At 28.7% G+C, this 24,302-nt stretch overlaps 1 protein-coding gene and 1 long non-coding RNA gene across 6 annotated transcripts in view; one reads left to right on the top strand and one right to left on the bottom strand.

The window, feature by feature from the left end:
• Positions 1-24,302, bottom strand: part of LOC122499489 — a 405,956-nt gene that overhangs the window by 99,891 nt on the left and 281,763 nt on the right. The gene's annotated exons all lie outside the window — the stretch shown is intronic.
• On the top strand, positions 3,037-4,640 carry LOC122499492. Its single transcript, XR_006301340.1, has 3 exons — positions 3,037-3,404; positions 3,838-4,104; positions 4,237-4,640. It is a non-coding gene; the product is annotated as an uncharacterized LOC122499492 (long non-coding RNA).

Here is a 24,302-nt window from a genome sequence, read left to right as displayed (position 1 = left end):
CCTTACTCCCGACAGTGAAAGATCAGGGGGAAGAGGAGCACCCAGAACCATCGTGGCATATCTCTTTGGTTAATTATACACCCAAGAGAAAGATGGAGAGAGAGAGAGAGTGTACTCCCTTGTCCTTCGATATCGACGTTTGATCGCAATAAGTTTCGCTCACCGTGTGATTACAATCCTTGATGTCCAAGAGTCAATACACGTTAAATTTTTTCCTCAAAACTTCCTTGAAAACATTTTCTCCGAATTCTTATCCGTTGAATAAATCATCATTAACAGTATGAAAAAAATAAACTTTAACTACTTAACTATATCACATTTTTCCTAAGGATATCAAATTTTCTAGGTTTTGAACATTCGGAGTTGAACTTCCACAGGGTGCGTCTAACAAGGATTGAGAAAATAATTTCCTGACTTTTCCCTGACTTTTTACTCATTTTATTTCTGCTTTCTTGGGACAAAAAAATGGTAACTGACATATTTAACAATAAATTAATATCCAATGACAGAAACAAAAGATAATAAAAATCTTACACTGTAAAAAAAGGGAGTTAAATTTTAACTCCCCAGGGGAGTCTATAAAAGTAGCACCCATTGGAGAGTTAATGCCAGGGGAGTTAAATAAAGAGTGTTAAAATTTCACACCCAAATGCTAACTCCCCATGGAAAAAACAACTCGCGCGGGTGTTGAATGAAGGGAGTTAGAAATTAACTCTCTTTTGGAGTTGATTTTTAACTCGAAAAATTTAACTCCCAACTCCCGAGTCTGTTAACTCCCTAAATTTTTTACATTGTATAAGTTTTGTTAGATTAAAAAAATTTTTTATGCACAAAAATTTTTAGAAATCTTCCTAGACTTTCAATAAAATTCTTTGACATTCCCTGATCATTAGACACCCTGTTAATAGTCTCCACCCTTTGGTAAAAAATCTAAAATTATCGAAAATTATCAAAAATTCAAAAATCCGAATTTCTTAAAATTCAACATTTTTCCTTCTTTTTTATGGAATTTAGCTTCATTATTTTTGTGCTCTTGAAAAATACTTTACTTAGTTAATAGTCTCGACTCTTTGGTAAAAAATCAAAAATTATCGAAAATTATCAAAAATTCAAAAATCGGAATTTCTCAAAATTCAACATTTTTCCTTCTTTTTTATGTCATTTCGCTTTATGATTTTTGTGCTTTTAAAAAATACTTCACTTAGTTAATAGTCTCGACTCTTTGGTAAAAAATCAAAAATTATCGAAAATTATCAAAAATTCAAAAATCGGAATTTCTCAAAATTCAACATTTTTCCTTCTTTTTTATGTCATTTTGCTTTATGATTTTTGTGCTTTTAAAAAATACTTTACTTAGTTAATAGTCTCGACTCTTTGGTGAAAAATCAAAAATTATCGAAAATTATCAAAAATTCAAAAATCGGAATTTCTTAAAAATCAACATTTTTCCTTCTTTTTTATGGCAATCAGCTTCATTATTTTTGTGCTTTTAAAAAATACTTTACTTAGTTAATAGTCTTGACTCTTTGGTGAAAAATCAAAAATTATCGAAAATTACCAAAAATTCAAAAATCGGAATTTCTCAAAATTCAACATTTTTCCTTCTTTTTTATGGCAATTAGCTTCATTATTTTTGTGCTTTTAAAAAATACTTTACATAGTTAATAGTCTTGACTCTTTGGTAAAAAATCAAAAATTATCGAAAATTATCAAAAATTCAAAAATCGGAATTTCTTAAAATTCAACATTTTTCCTTCTTTTTTATGGAATTTAGCTTCATTATTTTTGTGCTTTTAAAAAATACTTTACTTAGTTAATAGTCTCCACTCTTTGGTGAAAAATCAAAAATTATCGAAAATTATCAAAAATTCAAAAAATCCAAATTTCTCAAAATTCAACATTTTTCCTTCTTTTTTATGTCATTTTGCTTTATGATTTTTGTGCTTTTAAAAAATACTTTACTTAGTTAATAGTCTCGACTCTTTGGTGAAAAATCAAAAATTATCGAAAATTATCAAAAATTCAAAAATCGGAATTTCTCAAAATTCAACATTTTTCCTTCTTTTTTATGTCATTTTGCTTTATGATTTTTGTGCTCTTGAAAAATACTTTACTTAGTTAATAGTCTCGACTCTTTGGTAAAAAATCAAAAATTATCGAAAATTATCAAAAATTCAAAAATCGGAATTTCTCAAAATTCAACATTTTTCCTTCTTTTTTATGTCATTTTGCTTTATGATTTTTGTGCTCTTGAAAAATACTTTACTTAGTTAATAGTCTCGACTCTTTGGTAAAAATTTAAAATTATCGGAAATTCAAAAATCTGAGTTTCTTAAAATTCAACATTTTTTCCTCTCTTTTATGGGATTTAGCTTCATTATTTTTGTGCTCTTGGAAAATATTTTACTTATTTAATAGTCTTCCCCCTTTGGTAAAAATTTAAAATTATTAAAAACTATCAAAAATTCGAAAAACCGAGTTTCTTAAAATTTAACATACATTAAAGCAAATGATAATAAAAATCTTCTCAAAACCTCGAAAACTCAAATCCCCGAATGCTCAGATCCTCGAAAACTGAAATCTCTGAATGCTCAAAACCTCGAATGGTCAATTCTTGAAAGTTTAGTCCTCGTATATTTGCGATTATAGAAGAATTGAGATTATTCGAATCTATGAATGACTTTTTACTATCCAATTAGTTGTTTTTACTGAATATAGGTAATCACGTGGTTAATTTTTCTCGTGTGGCTAGAAAATTTATCAATTTAGAATTCAATAAAATTTGAATAGTAGAAATTGTTTCTTTTCATTTTGAAAATAACCCATAATCTTCCTTAGAGGCGTATAACATATACACGATCGTTTTTGTCTTTAAGAAATCTAATTTCTGTGTCATTTTGCGTAAAAGGATAATAGTTAGTGTCCGAGGAGGGATTATTTTTCTTTTTTTCTTGCGATGGGCAAGATTTCAATTACAGCTGGCTAGTAAATATTCATAAGGATTGTGCACTTTACATGTTTTAGATTCTTTTTCTTTAGTTTCTTCCTTTTTTATTTATACCGTATGGATGTGTATATAGCTCTACGCAAACACACATATTTACGTACCTATACGTATATGTACAGTAGAACGTACGAATGCCTTCCCCCTGAAGTTGCTGATAGAAATTGCATAAGTACGGTGCAACTTGAAGTTCTATAGTCTATGCTTAAGCAACTGTCATAATAATGAATGTCATCATTGGTCATCAGTACGCAATGTTTATTTTGATTAAATTTTACCACTCTTCACTTTTATATTGCAAATAATTATTTACAATTAATTCCGAGTGTGAATTAATTATAAAGTGTTGCGAAAAAAGTGCTTTAAATATCGCAAGGAAGAATTACGCAGTTAATTACAGGTAAATATAATTTCTGAGTATAATATATGGGTTACACTTTTCCCTTTTTAAAAATAGAAAATGTTTTTAAATTTATACCACAATTATAATAAATTTTTATTATAATTGTAAAAAAATAGTTAATAATATAATTATTATTTAATTAATAACTAAAATTAAATTAAAATTACTTATTTGTCTGTTGGGTTGCTGCAAGTGATTGATAAAATGAGATTCAGGTTAACAATAATAATGACATTTAAAATACACGTGGGATTTTTAAAATTATTTTAATTTACTAATGAGAAGAAATTTAACAACTCTCAACTATTATTCAAAGGTTTATAATATAATAAACAATTTCATGTAAGAATTAAGTTTTGACATTTCGGAGAGTAGAGAAATATTTGAATCCCTAAAAAGAATTTTATTATTTACAAAAATTATTGAATAGGAATAGAAACATAGAAGCTGCACTGTAACGGGAGCGTCAAAACCATGAAATATGGACTATATGGTACGACTTGGAATGTGAATCGAGAAAACATCTTTCCCGGAATTGACGGATTTAATAACAGCCGTGGAGAAGACAGGTGTCGGTGCTATGGAAATTGTCGCTATGGATATAAAATTGTGAAAAATTGCTCGTTGACTTAGTTTTCATGCAGTTGGATTTGAAATTAGATGATTTCATCAAAGTTTACAACCATTTCATCAAATTGTTGAGTATTTTTTTATATTTTAAAATTTATGTTTGTCCAAAAGTAGTCTTTTTGTATTTTATTTGTCTTTATTTTATTTAAATATTCGTTTTTTATTTTTATTTAAATAATTGAAAATTTTTCTGCTTTAGTGTTATGCAAAGCTGCCAAAAAAAATGCGTTGTCATTGGTCTTCAATTAGCGGGTGAAGAACATAATACACTGAAACAATTGGAATGAGATCACGGCGAAACGATTATTTGAGAAGAATTTTTTCCTTGAAATCGCATATAACATTTAAAAATGCCACAAACAACAACTGTTAATCGTTATGTTGCCTACAGCGATAATGACGATAAAATGTCAATTTCCAATTGTCCTCAAACACAAACTCGAAAGAAGAGAAGAGATGGTGGTGACAATGCAAATCTGATATCACAACGTCAAATATCTCAAGAAAGAAGAAAATCAGAAAAAATTCAATTATAGACTAATTAAATAATTAAATATGATTATTTATTGTTTTCAAAACTTTAATAAAATATTTTCAGTACAATTTTAATTGAATTCCACGAAAAGTATAATTATTTTGAAGAAGTTTAAGAAAATTCTTTTCAGAAAATCAATTACTTGGAAAAATTTAAATAAGATTCTTTGCAAAATTTTAATTATTATGAACATTTTTGATTACATTTTTTATGACAATTTAAATATTTTTAATATAATTTTAATATAAAAAAAACTTGGAAAAATACAGTTATTTTTGAAAATTTTAATTAATTTTTAGTAAAGTTTCAATTATTATCATAATCTACTCAATTAATAATTAGTTTTTAGAAATTTATATAAATTCTTTTATAAGAATTCAATTATTTCAAATTCAAAATAATAAACGAAAAAATCTCCTTTTTTGCATAGAAAAAGATAATAATTAAGAATAAAATTTTTTAAAAATATTTGTTCAGGTTTAACAGTGTCAGAAATGCAAAAAAATAAACTACTGAAAGCTAGAGTTGTTTATGCTAGCGCAAAGGGAGCATCAAAATCACGAAGTATGGCCTGTGAGGTACGACTTGGAATGTGGTTGGAGTTTCACAGATTTTATAATAATCGTATATGAACGGATATGGACTTACGAAAAATTATTGTTCGTTAACTTAGTTTTCATGAAGTCGGATTTGAAATTTAGGAAATTAGCTATCACATGATTGTTCCGTCAGATTGGTGAATTTTCTTTCTATCTTAAAATTTATGTTCATCTAAAAATAGTCTTATTATACTTTATGTGTCTCTAAGATCTACCAGGATTCAGGGAAATATTGAATTATATTTTTGTGAATCGATTAAAACAAGTTTCTTTTAATCATCACATTTTTTAATTTTTCGATAGCTAGTTTTAGGATAAGATTGAAAAATTGAAATAGAACCAGTTTTAAGATCAGATTGAGAACTCGAAATAGGACCAGTTTTAGGATCAGATTGAAGACTTTTATTGAGGATTTTTAATAGGATCAGATTCAGGACTTGAAATAGGACCAGTTTTTGGATCAGATTGAGGACTCGAAATAGGACCAGATTTAGAACTTGAAATAGGACCACTTTTAGGAGCAGATTGAGGACTTATAATAGGACCAGTTTTAGGATCAGATTGAGGACTCTAAATAGGACCATTTTTTGGATTAGATTGGGGACAATTAATTGTTATTGTTTTTATAAACTGTACTTAAGGTTATAAATTTTAATTTTTTTATGTGTTGTGCAATTTTTTGTAATTGAGAATGTCGAGAATGAAAATAAACTAAAAATAATGAATTTAAACATCTTTTAAACAATTCGTTTTGTTAATTTTTCAATTTACTGTACTAAAAACTTGAAATTTATAGTTTTTTCTTAATTGTGTAATTTTTTATAAGTTAAACACTGTATTGTAATCGAAAAACTAAAACTTTTTTTTAATCATTGTTTGAACATTTTATTTTGTTAATTTATTCCAGGTATGTGTATTTAATTTATATTTATTTTTCAATAAATGGTTTTTAATTTTTAATCAGCAGTATATGTATGTTTTAGTCATGAAAAAATTCACAATTGTTAAAGAAATTGACATTTCTAACCCTTAGTGGTTACATGAAAAAATAGCAACAATTAATTATTTAAACAATTTTAAAAAATTAATTTTTCATATTAGTAGTTGTTTTACTCCTAAATTAAAATTGCACAATTGTGAAAAAAGTTATCTCTAAGTTAAAAGTTTATCAAGAAAATATACTTTTCCTGGCGCTTGCCATAGTTTGATAATAAAAAAAATAATCGATAAAGAAGCTAGAGAATTACAAAAATTAATTCCAGCCTTTTCCCATACTGTTCCTGACGAGTGCGATAGTTTGGAAATTAAAATATTGTTCATAAAAAGGCTAGAGAATCACAGCTATATATCAATTCCAGCCTTCTCCTATACTTTTGCAGACGAGTCCCTTGGTATAAAAAATCAAAGAATTTAATTTATTTTTATTTATTTGTAAATCAATTAAAATCATCATTTAACAAAATTTTTAATTTTTTTGCGCTTCTTATCTCTATAACATTCTTAAAAAATGAAAACGTTTCCAAAAATTCTTGGTCGTCCAGTGATTTCATGTTTTTTCTCGAAATTATACAGTATTTATTCCGGATTTTTTTATACAGTTCTTGAACTTTTCCGCCTGTAAGGTAAATATTAATTCGTATTAATGATAATAATAATAATGTTAATAAATTACCTATAAAGAATAATAAATCTTTTTCTAACCTTTTAACCAAACATAACTGCGTTCGGTATTTTTTATGTAGTTTGCAATTTCTTCGAATGCAGTTGTAATCATTCGATTACGGTTGCTAAACTTCGGAATCTCAAATTTTTTATCATATATTATCTTTTGCTTTTTCATTTCTTCGCCAAGAAGCTTTAATAACTTTTTGTCCTCCATTTTACAATTTTTGACAGTTTTTTAACAATCTTAGGTTAAATTATATTAATGCAGCTTGAAGTTCATAACAAAATTTTAAGACAAAAGAGCAACAAAAGTTAGGCGCCAATTTTATGTCTTTTACAGGGAGCAAGAAAAAAATTTTAATTTATTAGTTATATTTATTTCGCCTCTAGGCGAAGAAATGAAAAAGCAAAAGATAATATATGATAAAAACTTTGAGATTCCACAGCTTAGCAACCATAATCGAATGATTACAACTGCATTCGAAGAAATTGCAAACTACATAAAAAATACCAAACGCAGTTATGTTTGGTTAAAAGGTTAGAAAGATATAGGGGAGAGTCGGCAGTGGCGGGACACGCTTTATTTTTTTAGTATATCACCCATATTTTCATGAATATTTAATCCGCATCTACGAAGGCAGAAAAGTCAAGCTGCGTGGAAATGAAAATACGGGCAAAGTCCAGCAAAGTCCATCAAAGTACAGAATAGTATGGGCAAAGCACAGTAAAGTACGGCTAATGAGCGTTTCCGATACTTTGAAATGTGCATGGTTAACAAAGATATTTAAAGTACGGGGACAGTTCCGCAAAGTACGGGATCAAGAAAATAGGTATGGGACGGTAAATATAGTTTTTTTTTAAATAATAAATATGAAAATTGAAATTCAGAATTTTTGGAGTACGGTAAAGTACGGGAAAGTACAGCAAAGTATGGGAGAGTAAAAAAATAGTTTTTTTTTTGAAATATTAAATATGAAAATCGAAATTCGGAATTTTTGAAGTTCGGCAAAGAACGGAAAAGTGCAGAAAACTATGGGCTAGCAAATAAATGGTTTTTCGTAAAATATAACCTCATAAAATTCAATTTTGGAATTTTCGATTTTCGTAAAGAATATGTCAAAATGTGTAAGAGTCCCTTTTACTCCAAAAAATCATAATTTTATTTTCTAATTTAATATTTCAAAAAAAACTCATTTTCAAATCTCCCATACTTTGCTGCATTTTCCCGTACTTTTCCGAACTCCAAAAATTCTGCATTTCGATTTTCAAACTTAATATTTAAAAAAAATGATTTTTAAATTTCCTATACTTTACTGTACTTCCCCGTAATTTGACGAACCCCAAAAATTCCGAATTTCGATTTTCATATTTAATATTTCAAAAAAAACTATTATTTTCCTCTCCCATACTCTGCTGTACTTTCCCGTACTTTGCCGAACTCCGAAAATTCCGAATTTCGATTATCATGTTTAATATTTCAGAAAAAACTACTTTTTTTACTCTCCATACTTTGCTGTACCTTCCCGTACTTAGCCGAACTTCAAAAATTCCGAATTTCGATTTTCATATTTAATATTTCAAAAAAAACTATTTTTTTACTCTCCCATACTTTGCTGTTCTTTCCCGTACTTTGCCAAACTCCAAAAATTCCGAATTTCGATTTTCATATTTAATATGTCAAAAAAAGCTAATTTTTAAATTTCCTATACTTTGCTGTACTTTCCCGTACTTTGCCGAACTCCAAAAATTCCGAATTTCGATTTTCGTATTCAATATTTCAGAAAAAACTATTTTTTTACTCTTCCATACTTTGCTGTACTTTCCCGTACCTACTTTGCCGAACTCCAAAAATTCCGAATTTCGATTTTCATATTTACTACTTCAAAAAAAACTATTTTTTACTCTCCCATACTTTGCTGTTCTTTCCCGTACTTTGCCAAACTCCAAAAATTCCAAATTTCGATTTTCATATTTAATATGTCAAAAAAGCTAATTTTTAAATTTCCCATACTTTGCTGTACTTTCCTGTACTTTGCCGAACTCCAAAAATTCCGAATTTCGATTTTCATATTTAATATGTCAAAAAAAGCTAATTGTGGACGTCCACATGAAAAGGGCCCATTTTAGTACTATTGGAGTTATCTATATGGGCGTATTCTTGGCAAAATTTGGAAAATTTTGAGTGGTCTTAGAACTTTTTTGGTTGAAAATTCGCTGAGTTACGGAATTTCAAAGATTATAACGCCAAAAACTTCATTTCGAGAAAAACCGAATTAAAGATTGCGATACCAACTAATTGTTGTATCTCTGGTTCTTATTGGAAGTTATTCAGATAAGAATTGTTTCCAGTTCAGGGCACCTTGAAGATAAAAATCCAGCAGGTTTTTAATTTTTAAAACCACCCCCTCCCTTTAATTAAGTAATTAATTTAAAAACCGGCAATATGGGCCCTTTTCTAAAAAGGACAGTTTTTCTATTAAAAAAAACATTTTTATCCCACATGCACAAAAATGGCGCTTTTAGATAGCTGACGACAGGGAGTAAAGTCACTCATTTGTTCGACCATATGAAAATGGCGTCCATTTTCTCCCAAGAGGCAAACATAACAGCTGATCCCATGCGTTATTTTTGCCCTTGGGAGAAAACGGCCGCCACTTTCATATAAGTCGAACAAGTGAATGACTTTTACTCCCTGCCGTCTGCTATCTGAAATCGACACTTTTGTGCATTAGGAATAAAAAATATCGTAAGTAACACGGGAATAAAGGCAGCCAATTTGTTTACAATGATTTTTGTGACACTCGTTTCGGTCTCGGGGCGCCTACGGCGCCCTCGACCTCCACTCGTGTCACAAAAATCACCGTAAACAAATGGCTGCCTTTATGCCCTTGTTGCTTAATATACTATTTTTTACAAAATTAATGATTAAGTAAAATTTTATTGTGTCATTTGAAGAAATAGAATAGATAATAGACTTATTTAAAATTTTTTAACAGTCTCTATTATGAAAAAATTGACGCAATATTAAAATTTTCATTTCGACAATTACGAAAAAAAGATTCTAACATCAATATCTCTGGTTCTTCTGGAAAGTTATTCAGATAAGAATTGTTTACAGTCCAGGGTACATAATAGATGAAAAACCAATAAGTTTTAAATTTTTAAAACCTTCCCCCCTCTTAATTTTGAAAAATTTCGTACTTAAGTACGAGAAACCGACAATATGGGCCCTTTTCTAAAAAGGACAGTTTTTCTATTAAAAAACCATTTTTTTCAGGATTAATGATTAGGTACAACTTTATTGTATCATTTGAAGAAAAAGAATAGATATTAAACTTATTTGAAAACTTTTGACAGTCTCTATTATGAAAAAATTGACGAAATATACAAATTTTCATTTCGATATAATTACGAAAAAAGACTCTAACATCAATATCTCTGGTTCTTCTGAGAAGTTATTCAGATAAGAATTGTTTACAGTCCAAGACACCCTAAAGATGAAAAATCAAGAGGTTTTAAATTTTTCTACACTTCCATTTTTAAAATACGGATTACTTTTGCAAATGACCGACAAAATGGGCCCTTTTCATTTTTCTAAAGAACCAATGAAATCAAACAGTTAAATTATCGATAAATTAATAAAAACCGCATTATTCGACTTGTCAAAAGATGTAGATTGATAATAAAAAATAAAAAAAAAATTAAGAATTTGCTCAAAAATTACTAAATTGCGATTTTCTCGAAAACTAGAACCGACAATATGTGAACCTTTTCATGTGGACGTCCACAATTTTTAAATTTCCCATACATTGCTGTACTATCCTGTACTTTGTTGTAAAAAACAAAATTGTAACGCTTCTTTCTACACTATTATTATAAAGAAACTGAATATGAAACATTAATAAGAAGCAATCATTTATAAATCCAAAATAGTTCTGAAATTATAATTTTAAGGTTTTTTGTTTTTTTTACGAAAAGTATAACCAAAAGTTATAATTACTGTAATTCGAATAATCTTTTTCATAACGGTAATAAAAAACACCCACGCACCCTGCTTCGCGGAGCAGTACATTATGGGTTTATTGTTAATATTTTTAAAAATAAATCCACAAAAAATTCAAAAATGAAGAGTGGTAAAGAAATAAACTGAAAAAAATAGTTCTTTTGTTTTTATTTCTATTCCTTTCATCATTTGTTATTTTTAAAACTATTTTCAAATGTCACATTTTCGATTATATTGACGTCAGAAACGAGCACGATATATTTCGAAAAGGAAATTAAAAACAATTAGAAAATTTCTGATCAATTGAAAATGGAGCGCAATATTTATTCAAATTTAAGTGGTAAGTTGTATACTTTTTAAATTAATAATATTTTAATAATAATAAGTAGGGTAAATACACCATAAATACCGAGTGTGTTCCATTTTTCGATATCACCATGGTGATAACCAAAAATATTGCCTAAAATGTTTAATTTATTTGTGGATATAATATTAAACTATTATATTTAACATTTTTACACTTGATAAGCATAAAACTAATCAGTTTTTGTATTTAAATTAATACTCCATTTATAATTCAAAACAAGAATTTGTTGACACGAGAAATAGGTACACCCTCGACAATTGGTACGTTCACCCTATAATAATAATTATTATTATTATTATAATTATTATTATTATAATTATTATTATAATAATTATATAATTATTAATAAAATAATTATTATTATTATAACAATCTGTTTGGTTAACTGTGTTGTAAGATATTTTTATTAAATTTTAGAAGCATCGCGTGGGATGATAATTGGCATGCATCAAGCAGGAAGGACAAATGCGGAAATAGCTCGAGACATGCACTGCTCAATTAAAACAGTCCGACTGTGGATAAATCGGTACGCACAGTCCGGAATCTCAGCTTTGGGTGACCACCGGAAGTTTAACCATCCGCCCAAAAAGACCACCCCAGCGCAGGATGAGGTAATTCAGGAGTATTTTACAGAACATCATCCATTTTCTTCAACGAGCCGGTTCGTGAACGCTATGGGTGCCGATATATCAAATGACACCATTCGAAGAAAGCTTAATGAAATGGGCCTTCGGAGCCGACGCCCAGCTTTCAAGTGGACGTTAACGGAAAACCATCGCGCTGAACGTCTCGCCTACGCCGAGCAATATCGTCACGAACGAGAAGAATTTTGGTCTAATACTATCTGTGTTGACGAAAAATCATTTTCCACTGCAGAAGATGGTCGCACTCGGGTGTGGAGGAGCAACTCAAGCCGGCTCCGAGAAAACTGCGTTGTCAGTAAAAATAAAAGCGGTCGAATTTCATGCAATTTTTGGGGCTGCTGCTCCATTCATGGAGTCGGAGTTTTACTGGACGTGGGCCCTAGATTTAATTCTGCAGCCTACGTCCAGATATTGGAAAATGACTTCCTGCCCTACATCAACAGATTGTTCCCCGTGGACGAATATGCTGAAATTAAAGTTATTCAAGATAACAGCCGTATTCATACGGCTAATCGAACGATGAATTGGTTCGAGCAGCATCCACGGATCACATTGCTTCCACATCCTCCTTACTCGCCAGACCTCAACCCCATTGAGAATGTATGGGCAAGGGTGGTGAAAACATGGGAATCGGGAGCTGATCGAAACTTAGAGGCCTTGGTTGACCACGCCTTCAGAAGTTGGGAGGAAGTCAGTCTGGAAGATGTTTCCAACTCAATCCTGTCGATGCCAAGACGACTACAGGCTGTCATCGAAAATAACGGTGGATGGACGAAATATTAGGCGTTTGTATTTCAGCAATTAAAGAAACTTCCTTATTACATTTCTTTTAGTTTTTTTTTACTTTTAAAAAATGTACATTTTTATAAGTATTATTCAGTGCCTATCAATTTGAAGACCCGAGTTCAACTCTTGGCAAATGCATTTTTTTCTTCCTCGTCCGGTTTTTTCTTTCTCAATCTTATTTTAAAATGCATCAACAAGTACTGAACGTGATACTGAAACTAGTCCTCAAAAAGTCCTAAATGTGATCCTAAAACTATTTCATGTTTTCATCATTATTCTCGACGTGATAAACTAAAATTATCTTTTCTGTTACGTAACTTAAGTTACGTATTAAAAATTTACACGTGTAATTACACGTGTAGATTTGGCCACATGTAATTACACGTGTAATTTGTACTTTGATACTTTTTCAAACATTTCTAGAATTATTACACGTGTAATTACACGTGTATTTTGAACTTTGAAATTTCTAGAATTATTACACGTGTAATTACACGTGTATTTGGAACTTTGAAATTTTTTCAACAATTTCGAGAATTGTTACACGTGTAATTACACGTGTATTTTATACTTTGATACTTTTTCAAAAATTTCTAGAATTATTACACGTGTATTTTGAACTTTGAAATTTCTAGAATTATTACACGTGTAATTACACGTGTAATAATTCTAGAAATGTTTGAAAAAATTTCAAAGTTCCAAATACACGTGTAATTACACGTGTAATAATTCTAGAAATTTCAAAGTTCAAAATACACGTGTAATTACACGTGTAATAATTCTAGAAATGTTTGAAAAAGTATCAAAGTACAAATTACACGTGTAATTACATGTGGCCAAATCTACACGTGTAATTACACGTGTAAATTTTTAAATTCAGCTATTTAATAACAATAATTTCCTAATTTTATTATTTAATTATAGTGTAAGTAAATATATTTTCAAAGTAAATTCTCGATTTTATACAGTTAGTTCATTGTAAATACATTTAATTTAAAATAAGACTAGTGTATCATTTTAGAATAAGATTTTGTTGTTTAATAAATACAAATTATGTTTATAACGTGTGTATTACGTAAAATAGTATTTTTGTTTCATATTGACGCAAAAAAGTAATCAAAATTTGTACAATTAATTTGATAATAGAACTTTAGAAAAGGCGGTTCAAAAATTGATACTTTTCCCTTTCAGCAAATTATTTTTAAATAAAACAGGATAAAAAATTTAAATTACTTAGTCAAGAATTATTAAGTCAATTTTATTAAATCTTCATTTTGTTAAACGTAACGTAATACAATATTTGTATAATCCTACGTAAATTTTTTAATTGAAAAAGAATTTTAAAATCTTCATTTTTTTAAAATTATTACAAAATTTAGTCACAAACTTATTAAATTCTCCTGTTATAAATTTTTAATACTTTTATCAGTTACAAAATATGCAATAAAATTATATTATATTACAATCACGTATTTAAAAAGTAATTGAAGACTCCTCAAGAATAACGATCTACTCTCTAAATTTGAATTATAAAAAATATTTACTAATTCGAATTAGTGACTAAATTTTTGCTTGTAAATTAATAAATTTTACTAATAAATAGTCATTTCTACTAAGTTTTTAGAGAAAACTTCATGGAAAAGTACTTAGTCTATAAAAATAAACTAAAATTAAAAGAACTTTGCAAAGTTTTATTATACTAATTGTTTTTATTTTTTTATAAGAACAGTCGACTTGAACGACAAGGATCTTCAGCATTTTGTGTTCAGAGCAGTCGTAAAATATTTTCAGTCGAAAAATCTTCGTGGAAAACTACTTAGCCTATAAAAATCCACTAATTTTGATAATTTTTAGGGTTCCGTACACCATAGGTGTACTGACGGAACCCTTATGAAATCACTCGTGTGTCCGTCCCAGCTACGCAAAATGGGCTGTCCCCCCCTTAACTTTTACAAATCTCAACCTAGTGAGCTGAAATTCGGTAGGGATCTTCAGTTTTAAATGCAGATTACAGGAAAAATATAGCGAACCTGATCGGTGGAGATATTTGGGAACTAGAAGGGAAAGAAATTGAATTTTTTCGAAAAAATTACAAAAAATGACCCTGTCCCCCCCCTTTAACTTTTACAAATCTCAACCTGGTGAGCTGAAATTCGGTAAGGATCATCAGTTTTAAGTGCAGATTACAGGAAAAATATAGCGAACCTGATTGGTGGAGATATTTGCGAACTAGGAGGAAAAGAAATTCAATTTTATCGAAAAAATTGCAAAAAATGACCCTGTCCCCCCCCTTAACTTCTACAAATCTCAACATTATGAGCTAAAATTCAGTAGGGATATTAAGTTTCAAGTGTAGATTACAGGAAAAATATAGCGAACCTGATTGGTGGAGATATTTGGGAACTAGAAGGGAAAGAAATTGAATTTTTTCGAAAAAATTGCAAAAAATGACCCTGTCCCCCCCCCTTAACTTTTACAAATCTCAACCTAGTGAGCTGAAATTCGGTAGGGATATTAAGTTTCAAGTGTAGATTACAGGAAAAATATAGCGAACCTGATTGGTGGAGATATTTGGGAACTAGAAGGGAAAGAAATTGAATTTTTTCGAAAAAATTGCAAAAAATGACCCTGTCCCCCCCCCCTTAACTTTTACAAATCTCAACATTATGAGCTAAAATTCAGTAGGGATATTAAGTTTCAAGTGTAGATTACAGGACAAATATAGCGAACCTGATCGATGGAGATATTTGGGAACTAGAAGGGAAAGAAATTGAATTTTTTCGAAAAAATTGCAAAAAATGACCCTGTCCCCCCCCCTTAACTTTTACAAATCTCAACCTAGTGAGCTGAAATTCGGTAGGGATATTAAGTTTCAAGTGTAGATTACAGGAAAAATATAGCGAACCTGATTGGTGGAGATATTTGGGAACTAGAAGGGAAAGAAATTGAATTTTTTCGAAAAAATTGCAAAAAATGACCCTGTCCCCCCCCCTTAACTTCTACAAATCTCAACATTAGTGAGCTGAAATTCAGTAGGGATATTAAGTTTCAAGTGTAGATTACAGGAAAAATATAGCGAACCTGATTGGTGGAGATATTTGGGAACTAGAAGGGAAAGAAATTGAATTTTTTCGAAAAAATTGCAAAAAATGACCCTGTCCCCCCCCCTTAACTTTTACAAATCTCAACCTAGTGAGCTGAAATTCGATTGGGATATTAAGTTTCAAGTGTAGATTACAGGAAAAATATAGCGAACCTGATTGGTGGAGATATTTGGGAACTAGAAGGGAAAGAAATTGAATTTTTTCGAAAAAATTGCAAAAAATGACCCTGTCCCCTCCCCTTAACTTTTACAAATCTCAACCTAGTGAGCTGAAATTCGGTAGGGATATTAAGTTTCAAGTGTAGATTACAGGAAAAATATAGCGAACCTGATTGGTGGAGATATTTGGGAACTAGAAGGGAAAGAAATTGAATTTTTTCGAAAAAATTGCAAAAAATGACCCTGTCCCCCCCCTTAACTTTTACAAATCTCAACCTAGTGAGCTGAAATTCGGTAGGGATATTAAGTTTCAAGTGTAGATTACAGGAAAAATATAGCGAACCTGATTGGTGGAGATATTTGGGAACTAGAAGGGAAAGAAATTGAATTTTTTTGAAAAAATTGCAAAAAATGACCCTGTCCCCCCCCTTAACTTCTACAAATCTCAACCTAGTGAGCTGAAATTCGGTAGGGATATTAAGTTTCAAGTGTAGATTACAGGAAAAATATAGCGAACCTGATTGGTGGAGATATTTGGGAAATAGAAGGGAAAGAAATTGAATTTTTTCGAAAAAATTGCAAAAAATGACCCTGTCCCCCCCCCTTAACTTTTACAAATCTCAACCTAGTGAGCTGAAATTCAGTAGGGATATTAAGTTTCAAGTGTAGATTACAGGAAAAATATAGCGAACTCGATTGACGGACATATTTGCGAACTAGGAGGGAAAGAAATTTAATTTTTACGAAAAAATTGCAAAAAATGACACTTTTCTCTCCCCCTTTTGAACTTTTAGGAATCTTAATCTATATGTAATAAAAATACATATGTGTACCGAATTTCAGCTCAATAGGTTTATATATGTTAATATTAATCAATTATATTTCTTATATATATTTTTTTTATAAAAAATGAGTTTTATTTTGGTGTACGGAACCCTTGATCTTAGGTAATGCGAGTGCAACTCGCACTTGCCCGATTTTTTTTTAAATATCAAAGGTCACTCGAACTGTAAGGAATTTTGATATTTTCAATTAGTTTAAATTGTCACTAGCTCAGTAAAAAGAGGAAAAGGTAGAAAACTCAAGAATAACCTAAAACTATGAAATTAGTCATTTTGATAATTTTTTAAATATCAAAGATCACTCGAACTGTAAGGAATTTTGATATTTTCGATTAGTTTAAATTGTCACTAGCTTAGAAAAAAGAGGGGAAGGTAGAAAAGTCAAGAATAACATAAAACTATGAAATTGATAATTTTGATAATTTTTTAAATATCAAAGGTCACTCGAACTGTAAGGAATTTTGATATTTTCGATTAGTTTAAATTGTCACTAGCTTAGAAAAAAGAGGGGGAGGTAGAAATGTCAAGAATAACCTAAAACTATGAAATTGATAATTTTGATAATTTTTTAAATATCAAAGGTCACTTGAACTGTAAGGAATTTTGATATTTTCGATTAGTTTAAATTGTCACTAGCTTAGAAAAAAGAGGAGGAGGTAGAAATGTCAAGAATAACCTAAAACTATGAAATTGATAATTTTGATAATTTTTTAAATATCAAAGGTCACTTGAACTGTAAGGAATTTTGATATTTTCGATTAGTTTAAATTGTCACTAGCTTAGAAAAAAGAGGGGGAGGTAGAAAAGTCAAGAATAACCTAAAACTATGAAATTGATAATTTTGATAATTTTTTAAATATCAAAGGTCACTTGAACTGTAAGGAATTTTGATATTTTCGATTAGTTTAAATTGTCACTAGCTTAGAAAAAAGAGGGGAAGGTAGAAAAGTCAAGAATAACCTAAAACTATGAAATTGATAATTTTGATAATTTTTTAAATATCAAAGGTCACTTCGAACTGTAAGGAATTTTGATATTTTCGATTAGTTTAAATTGTCACTAGCTTAGAAAAAAGAGGGGGAGGTAGAAAAGTCAAGAATAACCTAAAACTATGAAATTGATAATTTTGATAATTTTTTAAATATCAAAGGTCACTTCGAACTGTAAGGAATTTTGATATTTTCGATTAGTTTAAATTGTCACTAGCTTAGAAAAAAGAGGAGGAAGGTAGAAAAGTCAAGAATAACCTAAAACTATGAAATTGATAATTTTGATAATTTTTTAAATATCAAAGGTCACTTGAACTGTAAGGAATTTTGATATTTTCGATTAGTTTAAATTGTCACTAGCTTAGAAAAAAGAGGGGAAGGTAGAAAAGTCAAGAATAACCTAAAACTATGAAATTGATAATTTTGATAATTTTTTAAATATCAAAGGTCACTCGAACTGTAAGGAATTTTGATATTTTCGATTAGTTTAAATTGTCACTAGCTTAGAAAAAAGAGGGGAAGGTAGAAAAGTCAAGAATAACCTAAAACTATGAAATTGATAATTTTGATAATTTTTTAAATATCAAAGGTCACTCGAACTGTAAGGAATTTTGATATTTTCGATTAGTTTAAATTGTCACTAGCTTAGAAAAAAGAGGGGAAGGTAGAAAAGTCAAGAATAACCTAAAACTATGAAATTGATAATTTTGATAATTTTTTAAATATCAAAGGTCACTTGAACTGTAAGGAATTTTGATATTTTCGATTAGTTTAAATTGTCACTAGCTTAGAAAAAAGAGGGGGAGGTAGAAAAGTCAAGAATAACCTAAAACTATGAAATTGATAATTTTGATAATTTTTTAAATATCAAAGGTCACTCGAACTGTAAGGAATTTTGATATTTTCGATTAGTTTAAATTGTCACTAGCTTAGAAAAAAGAGGGGAAGGTAGAAAAGTCAAGAATAACCTAAAACTATGAAATTGATAATTTTGATAATTTTTTAAATATCAAAGGTCACTCGAACTGTAAGGAATTTTGATATTTTCGATTAGTTTAAATTGTCACTAGCTTAGAAAAAAGAGGGGAAGGTAGAAAAGTCAAGAATAACCTAAAACTATGAAATTGATAATTTTGATAATTTTTTAAATATCAAAGGTCACTCGAACTGTAAGGAATTTTGATATTTTCGATTAGTTTAAATTGTCACTAGCTTAGAAAAAAGAGGGGAAGGTAGAAAAGTCAAGAATAACCTAAAACTATGAAATTGATAATTTTGATAATTTTTTAAATATCAAAGGTCACTCGAACTGTAAGGAATTTTGATATTTTCGATTAGTTTAAATTGTCACTAGCTTAGAAAAAAGAGGGGAAGGTAGAAAGTCAAGAATAACCTAAAACTATGAAATTGATAATTTTGATAATTTTTTAAATATCAAATGTCACTTGAACTGTAAGGAATTTTGATATTTTCGATTAGTTTAAATTGTCACTAGCTTAGAAAAAAAGGGGGAGGTAGAAAAGTCAAAAATAACCTAAAACTATGAAATTGATAATTTTGATAATTTTTTAAATATCAAAGGTCACTCGAACTGTAAGGAATTTTGATATTTTCGATTAGTTTAAATTGTCACTAGCTTAGAAAAAAGAGGGGGAGGTAGAAATGTCAAGAATAACCTAAAACTATGAAATTGATAATTTTGATAATTTTTTAAATATCAAAGGTCACTTGAACTGTAAGGAATTTTGATATTTTCGATTAGTTTAAATTGTCACTAGCTTAGAAAAAGAGGGGGAAGGTAGAAAAGTCAAGAATAACCTAAAACTATGAAATTGATAATTTGATAATTTTTTAAATATCAAAGGTCACTCGAACTGTAAGGAATTTTGATATTTTCGATTAGTTTAAATTGTCACTAGCTTAGAAAAAAGAGGGGAAGGTAGAAAAGTCAAGAATAACCTAAAACTATGAAATTGATAATTTTGATAATTTTTTAAATATCAAAGGTCACTCGAACTGTAAGGAATATTGATATTTTTGATTAGTTTAAATTGTCACTAGCTTAGAAAAAAGAGGGGAGGTAGAAAAGTCAAGAATAACCTAAAACTATGAAATTGATAATTTTGATAATTTTTTAAATATCAAAGGTCACTCGAACTGTAAGGAATTTTGATATTTTCGATTAGTTTAAATTGTCACTAGCTTAGAAAAAGAGGGGAAGGTAGAAAAGTCAAGAATAACCTAAAACTATGAAATTGATAATTTTGATAATTTTTTAAATATCAAAGGTCACTCGAACTGTAAGGAATTTTGATATTTTCGATTAGTTTAAATTGTCACTAGCTTAGAAAAAAGAGGGGAAGGTAGAAAAGTCAAGAATAACCTAAAACTATGAAATTGATAATTTTGATAATTTTTTAAATATCAAAGGTCACTTGAACTGTAAGGAATTTTGATATTTTCGATTAGTTTAAATTGTCACTAGCTTAGAAAAAAGAGGGGAAGGTAGAAAAGTCAAGAATAACCTAAAACTATGAAATTGATAATTTTGATAATTTTTTAAATATCAAAGGTCACTCGAACTGTAAGGAATTTTGATATTTTCGATTAGTTTAAATTGTCACTAGCTTAGAAAAAAGAGGGGAAGGTAGAAAAGTCAAGAATAACCTAAAACTATGAAATTGATAATTTTGATAATTTTTTAAATATCAAAGGTCACTCGAACTGTAAGGAATTTTGATATTTTCGATTAGTTTAAATTGTCACTAGCTTAGAAAAAAGAGGGGAAGGTAGAAAAGTCAGAATAACCTAAAACTATGAAATTGATAATTTTGATAATTTTTTAAATATCAAAGGTCACTTGAACTGTAAGGTATTTTGATATTTTCGATTAGTTTAAATTGTCACTAGCTTAGAAAAAAGAGGGGAGGTAGAAAAGTCAAGAATAACCTAAAACTATGAAATTGATAATTTTGATAATTTTTTAAATATCAAAGGTCACTCGAACTGTAAGGAATTTTGATATTTTCGATTAGTTTAAATTGTCACTAGCTTAGAAAAAAGAGGGGAAGGTAGAAAAGTCAAGAATAACCTAAAACTATGAAATTGATAATTTTGATAATTTTTTAAATATCAAAGGTCACTCGAACTGTAAGGAATTTTGATATTTTCGATTAGTTTAAATTGTCACTAGCTAAAAAAAAGAGGGGGAGGTAGAAAAGTCAAGAATAACCTAAAACTATGAAATTGATAATTTTGATAATTTTTAAATATCAAAGGTCACTCGAACTGTAAGGAATTTTGATATTTTCGATTAGTTTAAATTGTCACTAGCTCTAGAAAAAAGAGGGGAAGGTAGAAAAGTCAAGAATAACCTAAAACTATGAAATTGATAATTTGATATTTTTTAAATATCAAAGGTCACTCGAACTGTAAGGAATTTTGATATTTTCGATTAGTTTAAATTGTCACTAGCTTAGAAAAAAGAGGGGAAGGTAGAAAGTCAAGAATAACCTAAAACTATGAAATTGATAATTTTGATAATTTTTTAAATATCAAAGGTCACTTCGAACTGTAAGGAATTTTGATATTTTCGATTAGTTTAAATTGTCACTAGCTTAGAAAAAAGAGGGGAAGGTAGAAAAGTCAAGAATAACCTAAAACTATGAAATTGATAATTTTGATAATTTTTTAAATATCAAAGGTCACTCGAACTGTAAGGAATTTTGATATTTTCGATTAGTTTAAATTGTCACTAGCTTAGAAAAAGAGAAGGAAGGTAGAAAAGTCAAGAATAACCTAAAACTATGAAATTGATAATTTTGATAATTTTTTAAATATCAAAGGTCACTTGAACTGTAAGGTATTTTGATATTTTCGATTAGTTTAAATTGTCACTAGCTCAGTAAAAAGAAGGAAAGGTAGAAAAGTCAAGAATAACCTAAAACTATGAAATTGATAATTTTGATAATTTTTTAAATATCAAACTTCACTCGAACTGTAAGGATATTTGATATTTTCGATTAGTTTAAATTGTCACTAGCTTAGAAAAAGAGGGGAAGGTAGAAAAGTCAAGAATAACCTAAAACTATGAAATTGATAATTTTGATAATTTTTTAAATATCAAAGGTCACTTGAACTGTAAGGAATTTTGATATTTTCGATTAGTTTAAATTGTCACTAGCTAGAAAAAAGAGGGGAAGGTAGAAAAGTCAAGAATAACCTAAAACTATGAAATTGATAATTTTATATTTTTTAAATATCAAAGATCACTCGAACTGTAAGGAATTTTGATATTTTCGATAGTTTAAATTGTCACTAGCTCAGAAAAAAGAGGGGAAGGTAGAAAAGTCAAGAATAACCTAAAACTATGAAATTGATAATTTTTATTATTTTTTAAATATGAAAGATCACCCGAACTGTCAGGAATTTGATATTTTAGATTAGTTTAAATTGTCACTAGCATAGAAAAAAGAGGGGAAGGTAGAAAAGTTAAGAATAACCTAAAACTATGAAATTGATAATTTTTATTATTTTTTAAATATGAAAGATCACCCGAACTGTCAGGAATTTGATATTTTAGATTAGTTTAAATTGTCACTAGCATAGAAAAAAGAGGGGAAGGTAGAAAAGTTAAGAATAACCTAAAACTATGAAATTGATAATTTTTATTATTTTTTAAATATGAAAGATCACCCGAACTGTCAGGAATTTGATATTTTAGATTAGTTTAAATTGTCACTTGCTCAGAAAAAAGAGGGGAAGGTAGAAAAGTCAAGAATAACCTAAAACTATGAAATTGATAATTTTGATAACTTTTTAAATATCAAAGGTCACTCGAACTGTAAGGAATTTTGATATTTTCAATTAGTTTAGATTGTCACTAGCTCAGTAAAAAGAGGAAAAGGTAGAAAACTCAAGAATAACCTAAAACTATGAAATTGATAATTTTGATAATTTTTTAAATATCAAACTCACTCGAACTGTAAGGAATTTTGATATTTTCGATTAGTTTAAATTGTCACTAGCTCAGTAAAAAGAGGAAAAGTTAGAAAACTTAAGAATAACCTTAAACTATGAAATTAGTAATTTTGATAATTTTTTAAATATCAAAGATCACTCAAACTGTAAGGAATTTTGAGATTTTTAATTAGTTTAAATTGTCACTTGCTCAGAAAAAAGAGGGGAAGGTAGAAAAGTCAAGAATAACCTAAAACTATGAAATTAATAATTTTTATTATTTTTTAAATATCAAAGATCACTCGAACTGTTAGGAATTTTGATATTTTCGATTAGTTTATATTGTCACTAGCTTAGTAAAAAGAGGAAAAGGTAGAAAACTCAAGAATAACCTAAAACTATGAAATTGATAATTTTGACAATTTTTTAAATTTTAAAGATCATTTGAACTGTCAGGAATTTTTATATTTTCGATTAGTTTAAATTGTCACTATCTCAGAAAAAAAAGGAAAAGGTAGAAAAGTCAAGAATAACCTAAAACTATGAAATTGATAATCGATTTATTACTTTTTTTAGTAATGAAAAAAATACTTTTTTCAACTTTGGCAAAAACATGGGCAAAGTATGGGAGAAGGAAAAAACGATAGTTTCCTATTTTTGGAAAAAAAAGTTAGGAATTTCAACTTTGGCAAAAACATGGGCAAAGTATTGGAGAAAAAAATCGATTTATTCCTATTTTTGGTAATGATAAAATTACTATTTTCAACTTTTGCAAAAACATGGGCAAAGTACGTGAGAAAAAAAATCGATTTTTTCCAATTTTTGGTAATGAAAAAAATACTATTTTCAACTTTGGCAAAAACATGGGCAAAGTATGGGAGAAAAAAATCGATTTATTCCTACTTTTGGTAATGAAAAAATTATTATATTCAACTTAAGCAAAAACATGGGCAAAGTATGGAAGAAAAAAAATCGATTTTTTCCTATTTTTGGTAATGAAAAAAAACTATTTTCAACTTTGGCAAAAACATGGGCAAAGTATGGGAGAAAAAAAATCGATTTTTTAACATTTTTGGTAATGAAAAAAATCTTATTTTCAACTTTGGCAAAAACATGGGCAAAGTATGGGAGAAAAAAATCGATTTATTCCTATTTTTGGTAATGAAAAAATTATTATATTCAACTTAAGCAAAAACATGGGCTAAGTATGGAAGAAAAAAAATCGATTTTTTCCTATTTTTTTTAATAAAAAAATTACTATTTTCAACTTTGGCAAAAACATGGGCAAAGTATGGGAGAAAGCAAAATCGATTTTTTTCTATTTTTTGTAATGAAAAAATTACTATTTTCAACTTTGGCAACAACATGGGCAAAGTATGGGAGAAAAAAAATCGATTTTTCAACATTTTTGCCAATGAAAAAATTACTATTTTCAACTTTAGCAAAACCATGGGCAAAGTATGGGAGAAAAAAAATCGATTTTTTCCTATTTTTGGTAATGAAAACATTACTATTTTCAACTTTGGCAAAAACATGGGAAAAGTATGGGAGAAAAAAGTCGATTTTTTCCTATTTTTGGTAATGAAAAAATACTTTTTTCAACTTTGGCAAAAA

The sequence above is a fragment of the Leptopilina heterotoma genome, unplaced genomic scaffold, assembly GCF_015476425.1.
Source record: "Leptopilina heterotoma isolate Lh14 unplaced genomic scaffold, ASM1547642v1 Lhet_168, whole genome shotgun sequence".
NCBI lineage: Eukaryota > Metazoa > Arthropoda > Insecta > Hymenoptera > Figitidae > Leptopilina > Leptopilina heterotoma.
This window is presented reverse-complemented; position numbering and strand designations above follow the sequence as displayed.